Source organism: Nicotiana sylvestris, chromosome 7 (assembly GCF_000393655.2).
Source record: "Nicotiana sylvestris chromosome 7, ASM39365v2, whole genome shotgun sequence".
In the NCBI taxonomy this organism is placed as follows: Eukaryota; Viridiplantae; Streptophyta; class Magnoliopsida; order Solanales; family Solanaceae; genus Nicotiana; species Nicotiana sylvestris.
The window spans coordinates 110,734,093-110,754,409 of NC_091063.1; the positions used below are offsets into that span (position 1 = coordinate 110,734,093).

Sequence of the window (20,317 nt, forward strand, 5' to 3'; positions counted from 1 at the left end):
AGAACTCCGCATAAACTCTTCGCTAAAGTTCTAGCTTATGCTCTCCTTGATTTTATTGCAATCTATAGTGTCAATCGACCAGGTATGCTTTTATGTTCATTTAAAGTGCTGAGATTTTTTGCTTAATTATGATGTGGTGTCTCTTTTATTATAATAATAATAATTATAATAATAATAATAATAATAATAATAATAATAATAATAATAATAATAATAATAATAATAATAATAATAATAATAATAATAATAGTGCAATTTGCTTCTTCTAGCCCTTCTACAAAGTAAATTTATTCTTTTTCCTAAAATACAATTTTTTTCTTCTTGTATAAGATTATAATTTCTTACACAGTAATTGTCAAGTTCATTAATCCAATACTTGGCGACTTCCATGGGTTATTCGACATGCCAAAATTATCTAAAGTTGATACTTCTTTCGCTATTTGTAATATATGTCTGTTTGTGCATGTGTGATCTTCTATATATTTTTGAGATAGCAACCACATTAAAACCGCAAAAAATTTATAGGTTGTGAAACATAAATAGCTGAACTCTAAATAGTTAAAAATTTAACATAATATGTGCTAATTTGCAACTTAGAATTGTTATATTTAATTTACAGAAAGGGTCCTGAAATATTTTGTTTGATGTCTCCAATAATTTACTCTCTTATATTGTTTGGCGCGACACTTGACAAAATTGTTATTTACTATTTTTCTCAAAATATTTTTTAATATTTTACCTTATAAAAGAAACACTACCATTTAGGAAGAAATTTTATCTCTCATGGTAACAATACATCATTATACTAACCCATCTTTTTAGGAGATTCGCATGTGCAATTTAATTCCATTTAAAAAAAAAATAAGCAAGACCCTTTCTGTAAATCAAATATAACAATTCTAAGTTGCAAATTAACATATATTATGTTAAATTTTTAACTGTTTAGAATTCAGCTATTTATGTTTCACAACCTATAAATTTTTTGCGGTTTTAATGTGGTTGCTATCTCAAAAATATATAGAAGATCACACACGCATAAACAGACATATATTACAAATAGCGAAAGAAGTATCGACTTTACATAATTTTAGCATGTCGAATAACCCATGGAAGTCGCTAAGTATTGGATTAATGAACTTGACAATTACTGTGTAAGAAATTATAATCCTATACAAGAAGAAAAAAATTGTATTTTAGGAAAAAGAATAAATTTACTTTGTAGAAGGGCTAGAAGAAGCAAATTGCACTATTATTATTATTATTATTATTATTATTATTATTATTATTATTATTATAATAATAATAATAATAATAATAATAATAATAATAAAAGAGACACCACATCATAATTAAGCAAAAAATCTCAGCACTTTAAATGAACATAAAAGCATACCTGGTCGATTGACACTATAGATTGCAATAAAATTAAGGAGAGCATAAGCAAGAACTTTAGCGAAGAACTTATGCGGAGTTCTAAATTGAAAGTCAAAATTATTATTAGATATTAATTCATGAAAATATGCTACAAAGAATAAAGCAAAAATAAAAAGCTAAATCTAAATTAAATCAAAACAAACTATGAAACAAATTGGACAATTATACGTGTTCAATTCTCCAAATTTACTTGGAGATATGCTTATATAGTGACATCTTCAAGTCGCCATATTTGGAAAGAAATCAAAGGGAATAAGGTTCTTGTAATAAATTTGTGCGCAATTATTAGGTGAAATATTATAAAAATAATTAGGCAATAATTTGAGGAAAATAGTAAATGACAATTTTGTCTATTGTGGTGTCTTTTAATGAAGGGTAAAAAATTCAATCAACATTTCGCTAAGGGCCTTCGTACTTTTAAGATTCAATGCACAAATAAATAATATAAAAAATAAAAATCATAAGGTCCTTAGAAATGTTGATTTAACTTATTATCATTCATTAAAAAATTTCATAGTCGACGAAAAAGTCATTTTCTATTTTCTTAAATATTAAATAAGTATAATCTTATACAAAAAATATATAGGCTATTTTGGTAAGAATATGCTAGAAATAGAAGTCTAAACAAATATGTTATTTAGTGTCACGATTCAAACGTATCTTTAATTAAGAAGATACGAAACAATATCATGCAAATAATTAATAAAATGAGTTTTTACTATAAAGTTGTCAGTGATAAAGTTTAATACAATTCGTTTACAAAAGTTTTAGAAATAAAACCAATCTAACTAATTTATTTTATATTTTTCTACATAATACATATTATAATTCAATGCACAACAAATAATATAAAAAGTAAAAATGATAAGGTCCTTAGAAATGTTGATTGAAATTACTCACTAAAAGATTCCACAATGACAAAAAAGTCATTTGTTATTTTCTTAGACATTAAATTAGTATAATTTTATACAAAAATATATAGGCTATTTTGGTAAGAAGTGTGCTGAAAATATAAGTTTAAATAAATAGGGAAAATTTTACATATGAACAACTGGGTTCCCTACTTTTCAACTTTATAGCCCATATTTCAATTTACAACCAACTAGCTCACAAGTAATAGGCTAATACCCAACATTCAACTCCAATAAATTTTCGAAATTGCTATTTAATTTTTAAAAAAGATTGCTCAAGCTTTTAAGTTAATTTTTGAATCAGTAACTGCGACTCAAATATTAGTTCAACAAACCAAATCCATTTGAGTAGTGAAAATTAGATTTTTAACAAGCTAAAATATGTGAGTTTAAATTTCGAATTTGATTTTGTGAGAAATTTAGAGTTGGTGTTATTTAGACTTGTTAGAAATAGTATAAGCAGGTTGTATATAAAATTTGAAGTCATTTAATGGAGGTTTGGACTAGTTTTGAACAAGAATTGCAACTGAAAATCGTGGAAGAAGTTTGTCTACAGATGCTTGTATAAAGGTATATAAAAGTGTATAATAGTGTATAAGATGTGTTTATATACTCATATACACTATTATACAAGATTATACATAATTAGACAAAAAACTGACTTCGTCTTCTACCTTGCATTTTTTCTGAACTTTAACTCAAATCTTTCTCAAATCTACTCCAAATCACTTCAAATTTAAATTTTGAACTCCTTTTGATATATTCAATCAATTGGAACAACACCCAATCCAAACAACTAACAAATTCAAAAAATCCTATTTTCGAAAGCAAAGCTTTGAATGACCTTCAATGGTGGACTTCTACTCTTCAATTTTCTGATATTGCAAACATGGGGAGAAGCAGAAAATACACAACCCTTGAAGCATATGTAGAAGATGTAAGAAGAAGAGAGAGTGAAAGCAATAGTTGTGAGATTTAACTCCATATTTTTTAGAAGCAATGGTTATAAGAACACAAATTTTGAATTTGCTAATGCATTCAAAATATGTACAATATGGGCTAGGTAGGGTAAAACTTAAAAATATGGGCCATTTTTGTTATGGGGTAAAGTCATGTGTATTTTCTTGTAATTCTTTCAAATAAATATGCCATTTAGTATCACGATTCAAAAGTACTTTAATTAAAGAGATACGAAACAATATCATACAAATAATTACTAATAGGAGTTTTTATCATAAAGTCGCCAATGATAAAGTTTATCAAATAATACTTTACAACAATTTATTCTTCTTGTATACTACATTTTTTACCTATTGACGATAACATGCGCATGCAAAGCACATACACAAGGGGTATAAAATTTAACGGCAAGCAATTTAGCAACAGATTAATGACGAAGTTCGTAACTAATAGCCCGTTTGGCCAAGCTTCTAAAATCAACTTATTTTGAGAAGTGCTTTTCTCAAAAGTACTTTTTTTAAAAGTGCTTTTGGTGAGAAGTAGTTTGTATTTGACTAATTAATTTGAAAAATATTTTTGATCAGTAATTAGTGTTTGGCCAAGCTTTTGAAAACTGCTTTTAAGTGTATTTTTTTTTCAAAAGTGCTTCTTAGAAAAGTGCTTTTGGAGAGAAGTTACTTTTTTCTGCTTCTCAAAAACTGATTCTGCTTCTCCTCAAAAACACTTTTTTCCTTCCAAAAGTTTGGCTAAACACCTCAGTTTTTGGCCAAAAATACTTTTGGCCCAAAAAAAGCTTGACCGAACAGGCTATAAGTCCAAATTTGTTATGTAGTATTTGTTGTCAAATGAGGTACGCGTTTTAATCACGCGCGCGGACACTTAAACTAGAAAGAAAAGAAAGAAGATCACGAAAATATTGCGGTTGACTTGTTCAACGGAAAGACCCCGATCGACCTTCATATAATGAATGGTTTTTCTCTTTCTCCTATCATTTCCCCTCTTTAATATTTTTGGCAAATAAATTATTAAACAAAGAACAAAACCACAAAATCTCGGCGGCAAAATTAATACCAAAGTTCCTTAAAGAAAAACAAATATAATGAGTCAAACGAAATATTAATAGTAGGAAGGAGCAATAGGATTCTGTGGGTCCAAATGTTGGTGGCCAAACAAGATGCGAAAGCAACCACAGCCATCTCCCAAGTTTCTACTAAAAAATAGCAGCCATCCACTATATAAATTTATTTTCTATATTTACTTTTGGATTAGAATATGATATAACTAGTATTATTTGAGATTATGACTAGAAGGGTCCATCAAATTAATTATATGGCATTGCAAAGGACTATACAAATTGGTCAAGAGTACTGTTGCAGATAAGCATGCACCCAATTATAATTCAGCTTTATCTTACTTTTTCCATTTTAAAAATCATTGGTGTCCGGAAAATACCCCTTTCTCATGGAGCTTGTGCAATCAACTGCCTTGATCTGCGAGACTGAGAGTACGAGAGGTGGTGAATTGTAATCTATTTTAAAACTTAGTTGACTAAGAGAGGAATTAGTCGATTAAGCTTCACAACAGGTTCGATTTGCAACAGAAGTAAGTTATGCCAAATAAAAATTAAAGGAGTTCATAGGAATTTTGTGCTGGTTCAATACCGATGTGGTACCTACTACATCCAGTTCCCTTGGGTCACAAGGGTTCTCTTAGACCTTCAATAAGTCGTTACAACAGTAGTGATTTTAGTATGTTTACCACCAACGATATTTAGCAATAGTATTTGTGTAGCTTTGACACACCTCTTGTTTTGTTTTCTAACACTTTCTATCTTTTGTGACACTTATAAACTCAAAAATACAGTGTTTGTACAAAGAAATAAAAAGGAATAGAAACTCGTGTTAAGTTGTGTGAACTTCCTTATCCTTCCACTTCTTCATTAATAGTGCTCGATGAGGCTTATGATTTCTCTTTTCTGGGATTGCGAAAGATCATTAATTGGAGGTCTTTTCCTTGTGAGGCATAATCTTCTAAGAGTAGGACCGAAGGGTGGCCTCATGAATCTAGCTTAAGAGGTATGACCAGATTCATTCTCAGTTTGAAATTTGGCTCCTTTATCTTTTCAGTTAACTTCTCGTAAGAACTTCCGTAGATTTCTCTTGATTGGTTCTTTCTCCTTCTTTGTATGCTCGAGCATCTTTTGCTTGTTTGATTGATTCTCTTTCTTTTCTTGCATTCATTAGAGTCGTCACGAATCTGCACACAAAGTGGAATGGCATTAGTCAAGGCTTTTGATTATTGATCATTATTAAAATTCTAAACCTAACAATCTCCTTATTTTTTATGATGATAATAATCTAAAAAGAGTTTGACTAATTTAGGGGATACTCTCCTTTCAAGGTGTGTACTTCCGCTCCCCTGTCTTCGTTCCCTTGTTTGCATGCTCTCCCTATCTTTGTACTATTTTTCTTCTCCCTCTTTTGACATCAATCAAAAAGAGCAAGAAGAGATATATAGGACAATAGCTAATAATAGCAGTTAAAGCATGCATAATATATACATCTAACAATTATACCTAGCAAAAGTGGGCATAGTCGACTGTATACCCATCCAAACATAGGAAAAAAAGTTTTATCAAACAAAAAAAAATAAAGAAAAGATTGTTAAACAACCCAGACACTTAGTTCGTCCCAAGGAAATACTTTAAAGTGTTGATCACTTTGGTGCAAAAATTATCACAAGAGGCATCAATCTCCTTGGTAACTTTGGTCAATTTCTCAGTGATATCCTGCATACCCCTGATCCCTTGCCTCTTTGTGGCTTGAAGGGTGATCCTTAATCTGGTCACATCGGCTCTAGTTTTCTTTGTCACTTCCCTGATCTTGTCCACCTGTTCTAGCATAGAAGTTAGTAATTCCTTGATACCTGTAATATTTTGCTACATCAGTAGCAGCTGGTCTGAGGAAGAGGATTTGCTTGTTTTAAATTTAATCCCCCAGTGCCCTGTTGAAGAGTGGATTCTAGTGCTTTGTCCTTCTTGAACCAAGTTCCCTTAACTAGAGTGTACCCCATCATAGCAAAGGCAGTCTTGTTATATGTACTGGAGATTGTCTTGGGGGCATAGGGAGACAAATTTACTTTCATAACTTGAACAATATGAGAGATTAGTAAACCATAAGGCAAGCTATTAGCAGAAGAGGAGACATCCTTGATGCTTTCAAGCATGTACTGACATACCCATGTAATAATGTGGGCTAGTACATAGTGCTCAAATTTCAGAGTTTTGGGACTAATATCGGGGGGGGGGGGCGTTTAGACAAAACACTTTGTGCTTCTTCAAATGACACTTCAAAACTATCAGGCTAAGAATGTTGCATAAAGAAACTATACATAACAAACATAGTTGCAAAGATCTTTTCAAACTAATAAGAATCAAGAATAATGTGAGTTCCCAAAACCATGGATTCTACGTCATTTTTGTCATTCACAGACTAATTAGCATAAAACAGACGCACATGCTCTTCATAGACAGTGTCACAACCAGTTGCAAATAGGGAGAGAAGTTTTGAGTTTCAAACACAGAGATAACATCAAAATGGGAGTTATTCATAGATTTCAAACTTATAGTGCGACCATAGACAATCGACTTCCCTTTGTAGACAACAAATTTAGCTTTCTAATCGGTACCATAGAAGTTCATCTTGTCTTCGGGCCCAAATTCTATGCTCTGTTTTTCCTCTCTTTTGAGATGACTATTTGGGGATGGACCCCATTGGATATTTTCCAGCCCTCTGTACTTTTTGACGACTCAACATCCATCATATCATCAGTTTGAGGGGTTTTTCTTAAAGCGATGGCTTCTTCTAGGCATGGAGGAAGATGGAAAGGGTTTGATATTGGCCATGAAAAAGAGAGAGCAAAGAGAGGTTTTCTTTGTGATAGTGGGAGATATGAACGAGAATAGGAGGTTAAAAAGAGGGTGAGTGATGATGAATAAACGTCTCAATTCTGGAGAGACGTGTGAAAGGAAATTGAAAAGTTTCCTTCTGCAAACCTGCCGCCAACCAGATAATTAATGCACATATAGAGTAATCAAAAATATTTAGAGATATTTTAGGCAAAAATCATGAAGAATACTTATAGAATATTTTCTAAAATAGGAAAACATAGAGAAATTAAACGAAAATTAAGCAAATACCAATTTTATCACGAAGAAAACAAAATCTCTCTTTAAGTAGCGGTTTTGTGAAAATATCTGCTAACTGATTTTCAGTATTAACAAGTTCTAACATAATGCATGTCATCTTTTGCAATACGATCACATATAAAATGATGCTTGATTTCAATGTGCTTAGCTCTAGAATGATGCACAAATTTTTTTGAAAGGCAAATAGCACTAGTGTTGTCACGCATAATTGGAACACAATTAAGACGTAAATCATAGTCTAACATTTGATGCATAATCCATAGGACTTGTGTACAACAGTTACCTATAACCAGATATTCTGCTTCAGTAGTAGATAAGGTAACACAACTTTATTTCTTGTTGTGCCAAGATATAAGATATTTTCCAAGTAATTGGCACCTTCCACTTGTGTTTTTCATGTCAATTTTATCACTTGCAAAATCTTCAACTGAAAAACCTTTGAGCTCAAAGATATTTAAGCTTTCGTACTATAGTCCAGTCAACTGTCCCTATCAGATATCTGATACTACGTTTAAATACAGTCAAGTGGGATTCTTTGGGGGCTAACTGATATCTTGCACATTTTCAAACACTACACATAATATCAAGTCGACTAGGTGTAAGATAGAGTACAAATCCAATCATACCTCAATACTTTATTTCATCAACACTCTTACCATCTTTATCTTTATCAAGGGTGGTTGATGGACTCTTGGGAGTCCCTATAGCCTTAGCATTAGACATACCAAACTTCTTAATAAGCTCTTTTGTTTACTTTGTCTGACTATTAAAATTCCCTTTTTGTAATTGCTTGATTTATAGCTCAAGGAAGAAAGTTAATTCTCCCATCATACTCATTCTAAATTCCCTTTTCATGATGTTTGAAAATCCTTGCATAAAATTGGGTTAGTACTTCCAAAAAAATAATATCATTCACATAGATTTGCACAATTAAATTACCTTCAGGTGATCACTTGATAAAGAGAGTGGTATCAATATTACCTCTATCAAACCCATGTTTGACTAGAAATGAACTTAGCCTTTCATACCAAGCTCTAGGAGCTTGTTTTAATCCTTACAAGGCTTTGGATAACTTGTAGACATGATTTGGAAATGATTCATTTACAAACCTCTGGATTGCTCAATGAACGCTTCCTTAGAGATAAAACTGTTTAAGAAGCCACTTTTTACATCCATCTGGAACAGTCTAAAACACTTGTGAGCAACATAAGCTAATAAATTACGAATAGATTCTAACCTGGCAACATGAGCGAAGGTTTCCTCGTAGTCAATTCCTTCTTGTTCTTGAATAATCTTGAGCAACCGATCTAGCTTTATTTAGTACCATTTTTCCATACTTATTCAGCTTATTTCTGTAAACCCATTTTGTTCCAATAGTGGATGCATTCAGAGGTTTTGGGATGAGTTCCCATACTTTGTTCTTCTCAAATTGATCAAGCTCCTCCTGCATTGCAGTTATCCATCTATCGTTCCCAAGAGCCTCATCTACCTTTTTTGGTTCAAATTGAGATATGAGGGAAATATTTGATGTCTGCTTTAGCGATCTTCTTGTTTTCATGCCTTCCTGAGGATTTCCAATGATGTATTTATGTGGATATCCTAGCTCACTTTTCCATTCACTTGGAAAAACTGATGATGACTCCTTTTCGGTGGGACTTGATTGTTCAGTTGTAGGAGACTCCTGGTTTTGTATGTGATTATCGGTCGACCGATGTTGCTGATTAGTCACCTCATCACGAGTGTTCTCACCTGTATTTACAAACATTGGAACTATGAAAATTTTCTCATCTTCAGAAAGTTTTTCATTCCTTGAGCAGGGGTTAGTGTCCACAAATACAACATGTATGAATTCTTCAATAGATAAAGTATGTTTATTAAAAATTCTATATGCTCTACTTGAGGGAGACAATCCCAGAAAAATACCTTTATCGTTTTTTTGGTCAAACGTACCAAGGTTGTCTTTTCCGTTATTCTGGATAAAGCATTTGCAGCCAAATAGATAAAAATAATTGATGTTGGGTCTTTTACCTTTCCACCGCTCATATGGAGTCTTTTTGAGAATAGTTTGAATCACGCATCTGTTAATGATGTGACATGCAGTGCTTACAGCTTCTGCCCAGAAGTAGTGTGAAAGGGAGTTTTTCACAATCATAGTTCTTGCCATATCTTGCAAGGTTCTATTTTTGCATTCTACCACTCCATATTGTTGAGGTGATCTATTGGAAGAGAAATTGTGAGAAATCCCTTGATTATTGCAGTAATTTTTGAATGCTTTGCTTTCAAATTCTCCTCCGTGATCACTATCCCTTTTCCCGTTGTACCTTCTTGCAGAAGACTTCAAAATTCCTCAATGCTTCATCTTTATGACTCAGAAAAATAACCCAGACAATCGAGAAAAATCATCTACTATAACAAAAGCATATTTTCTGCCGCCAATGCTAGCAATTCTGGTTGGACCAAAGAGGTCCATATGCAAAAGTTGAAGAAGTTTTGTAGTAGAGACTATGTTTTTAACTTTAAAAGAGGACCTAGTTTTGAAAAATCTAGTTTTTGGAAGACCATGACAAGATCACGTTTGAAAAGATTTGAATACTATGCATGCTGACATGACCAAGTTTTCTATGCCATACCTAGGGATCATCAATCGTAGAAGCTAGACAGGTTTGATTTCCTAGACTCTCTATGTTACTGAGAGAGTAGACATTCCTATCTCTATTTCTAATAGAATGATTTTACCTGATTTATTTTCAATGAACCAATCATGCTTTTTAAAACGAATCTCATAGTCATTGTCACATAGTTGACTGATACTAAGTAGATTGTAGCCAAGCTCATTGTGACGACCCGAAGGGTCATCACCGTAGTTCTTCCTTGTTCCGCGCTTTTGAGGCCTTGAAAACCTCGCTTTTAGTTACCTCGATTGGCGTGCACAGTTCGGGCGCGTAGCCGGAAAGTTTTTATGTTAGAATATGTGAATTATGTAAAAAATTTGATGAATTTCGATATTAATATGCATAATATTGACTTCGGTCAATATTTTGGGTAAACGGACCCGGACCTGTGATTTGACGGTCCCGGAGGGTCCGTAGAAAAATATGGGACTTGGGCGTGTGCCCGGAATCAAATTCTAAGGTCCCAAGCCCGAGAAATGAATTTCTGAAAGAAATTGTTTTTCTGAAATTTGATATGAAAATTTGAAATGAAAAGGAGTTAGAAAATATAGGTATCGGGCTCGTATTTTGGTTTCGACGCCCGGTACAAGTCTTAAATATGTGTTAAGCACTATCTGTAAAGTTTGGCTAAAAACGGACGTCATATGACGTGTTTCGGACTAAAAATGGAGAATTTGAGTTATGAAAGTTGAAGAAAGAAAATCATGTGTTTGAGGCTTGATCCTATGTATGATGTTATTTTGGCAATTTGATCGCACGAGTAAGTCCGTAAGATGTTTTTAAGGTTGTGTGCATGTTTGGTTTGGAGCCCTGAGGGCTCGGGAGAGTTTTGAATGGGGCCCGGGAGGTCTTGGACTTAAGAAAATGCAGGTTCAGGTGTTGCAGACACCAGCGCGGCCGCGGTCATTTCCGCGCGGTCCGCGTTGGAGCCGCGCGGCCGCGATGCCTTTCTGTGCGGTCCCCGTGGCTGAGTCTGAGGGCTAGGGTTTCAGGTTAACGCACCAAAATAGTGCGGTCCGCACTGGAAGGGTTCAGAGAAGCCCCAATTTTCTCCCACTCGGCGTGGCCGCAACACATTTTTGTGTGGTCCGCGCCAGGTCCTCAGAAAGGTATACAAGTTCGGAAAATCTCAGTCATTTTTCACTTTTCAAAAACACAAAACCTAATAGGCGATTTTCCAAACAACTTTTCTTCTCCAAAACGATTGGTAAGTGATTTCTAACTTAATTTCTTTATTCCTTAACATCTTTTAACATAATTTCAACTTCAAATCAAGGATTTTCAGGGGTGAAATTGGGTGTTTGGGTAGAACCTAGGTTTTCTACAAATTGAGGAGTTGGACCTCAATTTGAGGTCCGATTTCAAAACAAATCATATATTTGGACTCGTGGGGGAATGGGTAACCGGGTTTTGGTCCGAACCTCGAGTTTCGACCACGTGGGTCCGGGGGTATTTTTGACCATTTTGGGAAAAACCTTGTAAAATTTATTTTTCATGCATGGGGAGTGATTCATTTAGTAATTATTAATGTGATTAAGTAACTTATGACTAGATTAGAGCGGATTGGTGGTGAAATCAAGAGGTAAAGCTATACTAGAAGCGTGAGTTGAGTTTGGAGCATTCGAGGTAAGTGTTTGTTCTAACTTTGACTTGAGGGAATAAGATTAGGATGATATTTGCTACTTGCTAATGTGGAGTACGGTGTATAGGCATGGTGACAGTTACCTATGCACCGGAGTCTAGCATGACTGTGAGTCTTGATTGCTTTTAATTCGAATAATGTGACACAAGCTCCTCGTTTATTTGATAAGTTTCATATAATGTGAACGGTTGAGGAAGAATGATTTAAAAGGAGAATGTGATGTGAATACTCCCTTGCCGGGATGTGTAGACTGATATATATATTCTCCCTCGTCGGGATATTTTGGGCTGTTAGTTGTACCCTTGCCGGGTTAAAGGTATTGAGTTGTTATTCTCCCCTGAAAGGGTCTACTATATGAAGTCAGATATTATGAACTATATTATGGGATCGTGTGGCACGCCATCCACTTATATATGATATTATGGGATCGTGTGGCACGCCGTCCACTTATATACTATATTATGGGATCGTGTGGCACGCCGTCCACTTATATATGATATTATGGGATCGTGTGGCATGCCGTCCACTTATATACTATATTATGGGATCGTGTGGCACGCCGTCCACTTATATATGATATTATGGGATCGTGTGGCACGCCGTCCACTTATATACTATATTATGGGATCGTGTGGCACGCCGTCCACTTATATACTATATTATGGGATCGTGTGGCACGCCGTCCACTTATATATGATATTATGGGATCGTGTGGCACGCCGTCCACTTATATACTATATTATGGGATCGTGTGGCACGCCATCCACTTATATATGATATTATGGGATCGTGTGGTACGCCGTCCACTTATATACTATATTATGGGATCGTATGGCACGCCGTCCACTTATATATGATATTATGGGATCGTGTGGCACGCCGTCCACTATATATATATATATATCATGGAAACCGGAGTTTCTTCTGTTTATTTCCGATATTTCATTTTTATCTGTTACTCCCCGATAGCATGTCCCCTCCCAGTTTTATTTTGTATTATCTTGTTATTGTTTTCTTGCACTTGTTGTATATATATCTGTACAGGTTAATTGTGGTAGGTACTATCTAGCCTCGTCACTACTTCGCCGGGGTTAGGCCAGGCACTTACCGGCACATGGGGTCGGTTGTGCTGATGCTACACTTTGTGCATTTTTTTGTGCATAGATCAGGGAGCAGCTTACGGACCGCAGCAGTAGGATTTCTGGGAGCTATCTTCAGTCCAGGGACTCTCGAGGTAGACTAGCTGACGTTCGCAGTCCGAAGTCCCTTTCCATGTTTTTCGTTTGTTTATCTTGTATTAGACAAACATGATGTATTTTCCTTTCAGACATTGATTGTAGTATTCTGTAGTAGTCCGTGAGCTAGTGACACCAGACTCTGGGTAGCATTTTGGTTCAAACTTCCGCACTTTTGGTTCTCAGTTGCTTTAGATTTAAAGTCTTTCGCTTAAATTTTTGTCTCATTTATTATATTGTTTAGAAGAAAGCAGGAAAAATGTTTTATATATTTGGCTTGCCTAGATCCGATAGTAGGCGCCATCACGACACCCGATGGTGGGAAATCCGGGTCGTGACACTCATCTACCAGGTATACTTCGTCTACATCATATGATGAGCTAAGGGACTCTTCTAACTCCAATTACATTTGCTTTTGATTTGTCTCCAAAAGTGACTGATACACCATCTAGCTTAGTGATAATTTTAAATAATTGTTTGTCACTTGTCATGTGTCTGGAACACACGCTATCAAGATATCATTTCCCTTTTTAATTCTTTTTGCGGTGTTCCTGCAAAAACATAGTACTTATTTTTAGGTACCCAAGCCTGCTTGGGTCCTGGATGGTTAGTATTCTGACTATTAGCCTGGCTCGAGGCCTTAGGTCACCAAACCTATCTTTTGTTGTTCTTATACCTGCAATGGTTAGATGTATGACCAGGTTTTCCACAATGAAAGCAAGAGGGGTTATTAGAACTTACAGATGCTTTTTCTAAACCTGCAATGGTTAGTGTTGTGACCATCTTTGCCACAATAAATGCATGCAAAGCAATTTCTTGTCCTAGATGTGAAATTACGGGATATTTACTGGTTTAATTTGGTGGAACTGTGACTGGTGGATTTTCGCAATCCATTCAGTTGAAGTTGAAGTTCATTAACTTCATCTTGAAGCATGTCTCTTTCAATTTTACATACTTCTAATTTTAGTGCCCAGTCTTTCTTTTCTCTTTGAATCTTTCGAAGTTCATTTATAACTTTCTCAATGTCTGCAAGAGTAATATCAATAAATTCTTGAATTTCATTATATTTTGGACATATAGGTAAACATACCTCACTTGTTCCTTCGTCTGCCATGAGACCAAGCTCGCATGAATCTTCATCACTATTTTCTTTGATGTCCATAAAGCACATATTAGCTATTTCCTCATGATCAGATTCTTTTTCACTACCCCATGCTCTAAAAGACTTCTTCTTCTAGAAATTTTTACTTAGTTTCTTTTTCAGCTCAGGGCATTTGTCCATGTTTTCCACAGTCATAGCATCTTCCATCATTTTTGTCATTCTCATTACTCATCTTTCTCTTTCTGAAATTTGGTTTACCTCTTTTGCCGTTTATGTTTTTTCTCATCATGCTTGTTACAACTTTAGAGAGCATAACTATATTTTCATCTTGTTCTCCTCCTTCTTTTTCTTTTTCTTCTTCTTCTTCTTCTTCATTTTCTGATTCAGCCACGGTTGCTTTAAATGCAACTGTCTTATTTTTTTATTGTTGTACTTATCTGTCCAAATGTATTTTTTCTAAGGCAATTAGATCACCTCTAAGTTCATCATATGACATCTTGTCAAGGTCCTGACATTCTAGAGCAATGACTTTGGGTTGCTAAATAGTGGGTAGACTTCGTAGAGTTTTTCTGACATGTTCTCTACTTTGAATGGGTCTACCAAAGGATTTTAAGTCTCCAAGGATTTTGCTGAACCGAGAGAACATTTCTTCCACGGATTCTCCATCTTTCATTTGAAACAATTCATAGTCACGAACTAGGAGATTGATCATGATTTCTTTTACTTTGTTTGTTCCTTCATATGTGACTTCTAATTTGTCCCACATTTTTTTGTAGTTACACAACTTGATATCTTTTCATGCTCTTCTCCGCTTATGGCGTTATACAGGAGACTTTTTTGCCTTGGCATTCACTTGGATGAAAACTGCTTGTTCTTCAGTGTACTCATCTAAGTCAAGAGGATAAGATGATACTATGATCTCACCGTCTTTGTCTTTCCTTGGTAGAAACGAAAGATTTTCCTTTTTGATCACACACCACTCTTTAATGTCATATCACATAGTGTAGTCTTTCATACGCACTTTCTAATGTGAGAAGTGTTGGCCATTGAATTAAGGTGGTTGTACCTGAGAGGTTCCTTCCTAGAATAATGCTCCAACGACTGTGTTTGACGCCATGATATTTTTCTCACTTGCTGTTAGGCAATACTTGTGAGTCCTTGCTTTGATATCTATTGAAAGTACAAGAGGAGCGGGAGGGATGAATTGTAACTGATTTTAAAACTTAGTTGACTAAGAAAAGAATTAGTCGACTAAACTTCACAATAGGTTCGATTTGCAGTAGAAGTAAGTTATGCAAAATAAAAATTAAAGGAGGCACATGAATTTTGTACTGGTTTAGTACCGGTGTGATACCTACATACAGTTTTCTTGAGTCACAAAGGTTCTCTTAGATCTTAAATAAGTCGTTACAATAGTAGTGATTTTAGTACGTTCACCACCAACGATATTCAGCAACAGTGTTTGTCTAACTTTGACACAACTCTTATTTTATTTTCTAACTCTTCCTATCTTTTGTGACACTTATAAACTCAAGAATACTGTACTAAGAAATAGAAAGGTATAGAAACTGGTGTTAAGTTGCGTTAACTTCCTTTTCCTTCCACTTCTTCTTTAATAGTGCTCGATGAGACTTCTGATTTCTCTTTCCTGGGATTGCAAAATATCATTGATTGAAGGTCTTTTCCTTGTAAGGCATAATCTTTTAAGAGTAGGACCCAAGAGTAGTCTCATGATTCTAGCTTAAGAGGTATGGCCAGATTCATTTTCAGTTTGAAGTTTAGCTCCTTCATCTTTCCAATTAACTTCTATTAAGAACTTCCGCAGATTTCTCTTGATTGTTTCTCTTTCCTTCCTTGTATGCTCGAGAATCTTTTGCTTGTTTGGTTAATTCTCTTTCCTTCCTTGTTGCTTGTTTGATTGATTCTTCAACCATCTTGGTATCCATTTGACAAGGAGTTTGAATAACATAGTTGTTGGCTCTCTCTGATATGCTTAGATGATTTTCTTTCCTTTCTTGCATTCATCAGACCCGTCGCAAATCTGCACACAACGTGGAATGGCATTAGTCAAGGATTTTAATTATTGATCATTATTAAAATTCTAAACCTAACAAAGACATTCTAGAGGCCACTATAAATGGAGTAGTTATCAAAGTGAAACACTACTTTGAGTTTTCGAGATAATTGCACAGCGAAATTAAAAAATATGACTTAATAGTTTATAAATTCAATAAAAATTATAAAAAATTAGAGTCTAGACTAAGATAAAGATAAGAAATATTAGGTAATTTTATCTCATTTATCTAAAGTTTAGTTGGTAAAGTTGTTCGATCATTATGCTAGGAGAGGCAACTGATACAAGATAAAGTAGTTCAGGTATTCCAGTACGTACTGACATGGATACCCGTAATATTAAAAAAGGGGAAAAGAGAGAATTGTAAGTAGAAGAAAAAAATGATAAGGCTTATATAAAATTGATTCTTTGATAGCCGTCTAATTAAATAATCATAAGCAACTTTATAGTCCTAACACAACAGATTTAAACTTTTGTTGTTTTTTATTTTTCTTATTAAATCTGAAAGTCAAATTAGAGGGTCTTTCATGCTAGATTAGTTTGAACAAAATTTGGTGAAAAGGATGAGCTTTCTGTCGTAGTTATAAATTGTAAAAATAGTATTAGATATTTAAGTTATTCATTCAGCCTCTTATCCTAACTTTTTTTTTCCAATAATGAAATTTATTAACAGGAAAACACGAAGTGTAAAGGAAGATTAGACGAGTACCTCAGTAAATCATATTTGAGAACAAAGAGAATGTCTTAAATAATTCTATTTCATTTAAACTTCTAAAGTAAAGATTAATATCAAATCGGATGATTTCTTCTCCAATTAATTTTCTTTTGAACTTTAAAGATCGAATATCTCAAAGAGGAATGAGTGCTTAATAGCACTTTTGGTCCTCAGTAACAAGTAAATTCGGATTTTAGTCATTGTAATATCCGATGAAGCACATTTAACCTTCAATTAATTGATTTCTGTATTTTGTATCCCTTTGATCATGAATACTCACAAACATACAGAATTATTAGCCATTGCACCATTCAATTATACTTGTATTACATTAAGAGTGTATTATTACTCCATATTTGAGTGTGTGATAGCTCTAAAAATTGCTCAAGTACAACAAATTTCTTACATAAATGGACCAAAAATACACATTTTAATTAACTGAAGGTAAACTGTAATGAGTTATATATCACAGGGACCAAAATCAAAATTTTACCAATAATTAAAGGAATAAAAGTGCTCGTATTGAGCAATTAGCTTTCTCCTGGAATTAGAACAAAAAGATCAAACACGAATTCTATTCCTCCAAACTGATCTATGTAGAGCCTACAATGATAATGGTTAACCTATATTTTTGTACAATTGCCCTCTCATAGACACCGATGGACACTGCTACTTTACTAAACATCATCAAAGAAATGCAACAAGAGAAGTTTGTGAGGTATAAAATGGTTGCTAATATTCAAGTTATCGTTCCCAATTATTATTAACTAGTGAATTTGTTCGCGCTTCGTGCGATCATTTAAAAGATATAGAAATAATATTTTCTTAAATGTAATTGACATAGCAGGACTTAAAAATTTCTTGTATATGTATGCAAAAACTAATCTACAAAACACATCAGAAAGAATAAACAAAAAAGACCAAGATGGGCAGACACATCCGTAATCGTCTAACCCGATAATAATCTCGAGCTTCCATTGCTCATCATTTGAAGCTTTATTTGAAGGCACAAGCTCATTTCTATGTAGCATAAACCCAAAAAAAAAATGTTGTCGAGATGGCAACGCTAGATAATATGAAGCTCTCCTTATAGCAAACGTGTCGTGCTCAATGCAACAACACCTACAAATACATCTCAGTCCCAAACATACTTTACTAAAGCGAGAAAATAAATTACAAACGAACGCCCAAATAAAATTGACTAAACATTAAAAAAATATACAACTCAAAGTAAAAAAGTATAAAAAAAATTTACTGGGGAAAATAGGCACAGAAAGGAAGTGCGATGCCAAGTTTAAAAAGAAAAAATGGATGAACTCTCTTCTTGGACTATTCGAAGACAATACGTATCAGATTGATACAAAATAGACTTGATCCGCTGCATCTTTGTACTCGTACTCTGACGTCTCATTCTGAGTTATTTGGCGCAACTAAGTTACGAGTTCGACTCATTGTTCTTGCTAATGCGCTCTCTCTCTCTCTCTCTCTCGATTTCCTTTTCTCACTACAAAAATGGTGGCAAGGAAAAAGTTGAAGCCAATTCTCTCAGAATTTAGTTACAATTGCAGACAAATTCTGTTTGGTATGGAAAACACTGCGATGATAGCTCTTCAATTTAAAATGAAGACCTCCATTAAATGCAAAAAGATTTTGAAAATAGAAAATTAAAGGTTTTGAAAATGGAAAGACTTCATTGTCTTAAACGTCTTTCCCCTTTTAATTGAGCAATGAATGCAGAAACAATTAACTTTTTAACTTTTCATTTTTCAGCACGTCTTTCCCTTTTTAATTGAGCAATGAATGCAGAAACAGTAAAACCTTTTAATTTAGATTTCATTTTTCAGCAATATTTTAAGAGCAAAATAAGAAAAAAAGCCAAAAATCTGACAGAAAAGATAAATACCAATGCTAGGCACACGGAAGTGCCACGGCACTTGCTGAAGCTGGTAGTGCTGGAATGGGCAACCTCGCAAGTGCTGTGGCTGCGGCTGATGCATTGGGCGATTTTCACTTAAGTGAGAGACATCACCTTTCTCATTCCCAACTTTATATAGATTCATATATAGATTTAAACTCGATAAAATCATGTGTTTAATGATGACGCACCTGAGAGCCAAATATTGGTATTAAATAACAAAGAGGCTAAAGACAAAATTACTGGAGAAGACTATTTCATTATTGTGGAAAGCTAGCAACAGTGCCATAGGTGACTACCATATGAAAGTGTTAGAGCCAAAAATTCTAACAAGAGAACTCAAAGAAAAAGGAAAAAATATCATACTTGAATCTGTCATAACTTTTAGGTGTGAGTGAGCTCAAATTGTGAAATAGCTGCAAAGAAGAGAAAGAGAGAGAAGAGAAGAGAAGAGAAAATTGGGATAGAAGTTAGGTTTTCTATATTCCATGATCTTTCCAATATCGTTTTATTAGCTAAATAAAGAAGGAAAATACTTGGGCCAAAACAAATGGGCCGAACATAATAACCAAAATACTACAAGGAAAAAATTAAGAGATTTTTACCTAGCTATACTATACTAGAAATTTATTTACCTATATTCTCTATGTTTTGCAGTTTTTAATAAATATCTAGGTTTTTTACAACTTGTATACATTACTTCTTAAAGGCTCCCACCTCATTATTAGTGCCTTCAATTAAGGGATTCAATTACATCATTTCCTCTCTTTTTCCCTTCTCCTCTTCTCTCTCCTTTTTAAAAAAAAAATCAAAATCCATTAATCTACCTCCAGAATCTTCATCTTCTTTCTTCACCATTGCCTACAGCTTTATATTATTAAAAATAATTCATAAATTGTATGATAAATGTATCATAATTGTAGTTGAATTGTATCAGATACATCAATGCCTAAAACACAAATGTATCATACCTCTATCACAATTGTATCTAACTTGTATCTGGTACATTAATACCCAAAATAATACATGATATGATACTAATAAATTAATATACAATTATCATATTTGTGATACAAATTGTGAAATTCGTCATGAATTTACAACTGCTCGTAACAATATATATATGAATATTAATTATCATACATTTGTAATACAATTCCTGCAAGAATTATGATACATATACAATTATAATACAATCGCGACATATTTTCGAAAAATTGTAATACAATTATGATCTTCATTTTCCTCAAGTTTCAATCATAACTCTACACTAAAAATTTAATATAATAGTATTATAATTGTATTAGTATTGTATCCGCAACTTACCCACAACTTGATTGTAGAGCAAAATTTTGAATTTCTTCTATATTGAGATTTTGGATGATTGAAAGAGAGAAATCGGATATCAAATGCTTTGGAAGAAGAAAGAATCTGCAATTTTTGGGGGATA

The 20,317-nt window shown here is 33.9% G+C and overlaps 1 long non-coding RNA gene across 1 annotated transcript; it reads right to left on the reverse strand.

Moving 5' to 3' along the window:
• Positions 1–18,021: 18,021 nt before the first annotated feature.
• LOC104225862 (uncharacterized) lies at positions 18,022–19,342 on the reverse strand. Its single transcript, XR_710686.2, has 2 exons — positions 18,856–19,342; positions 18,022–18,456 (listed from the first exon to the last, which is right to left on the reverse strand). It is a non-coding gene; the product is annotated as an uncharacterized lncRNA (long non-coding RNA).
• Positions 19,343–20,317: the final 975 nt, after the last annotated feature.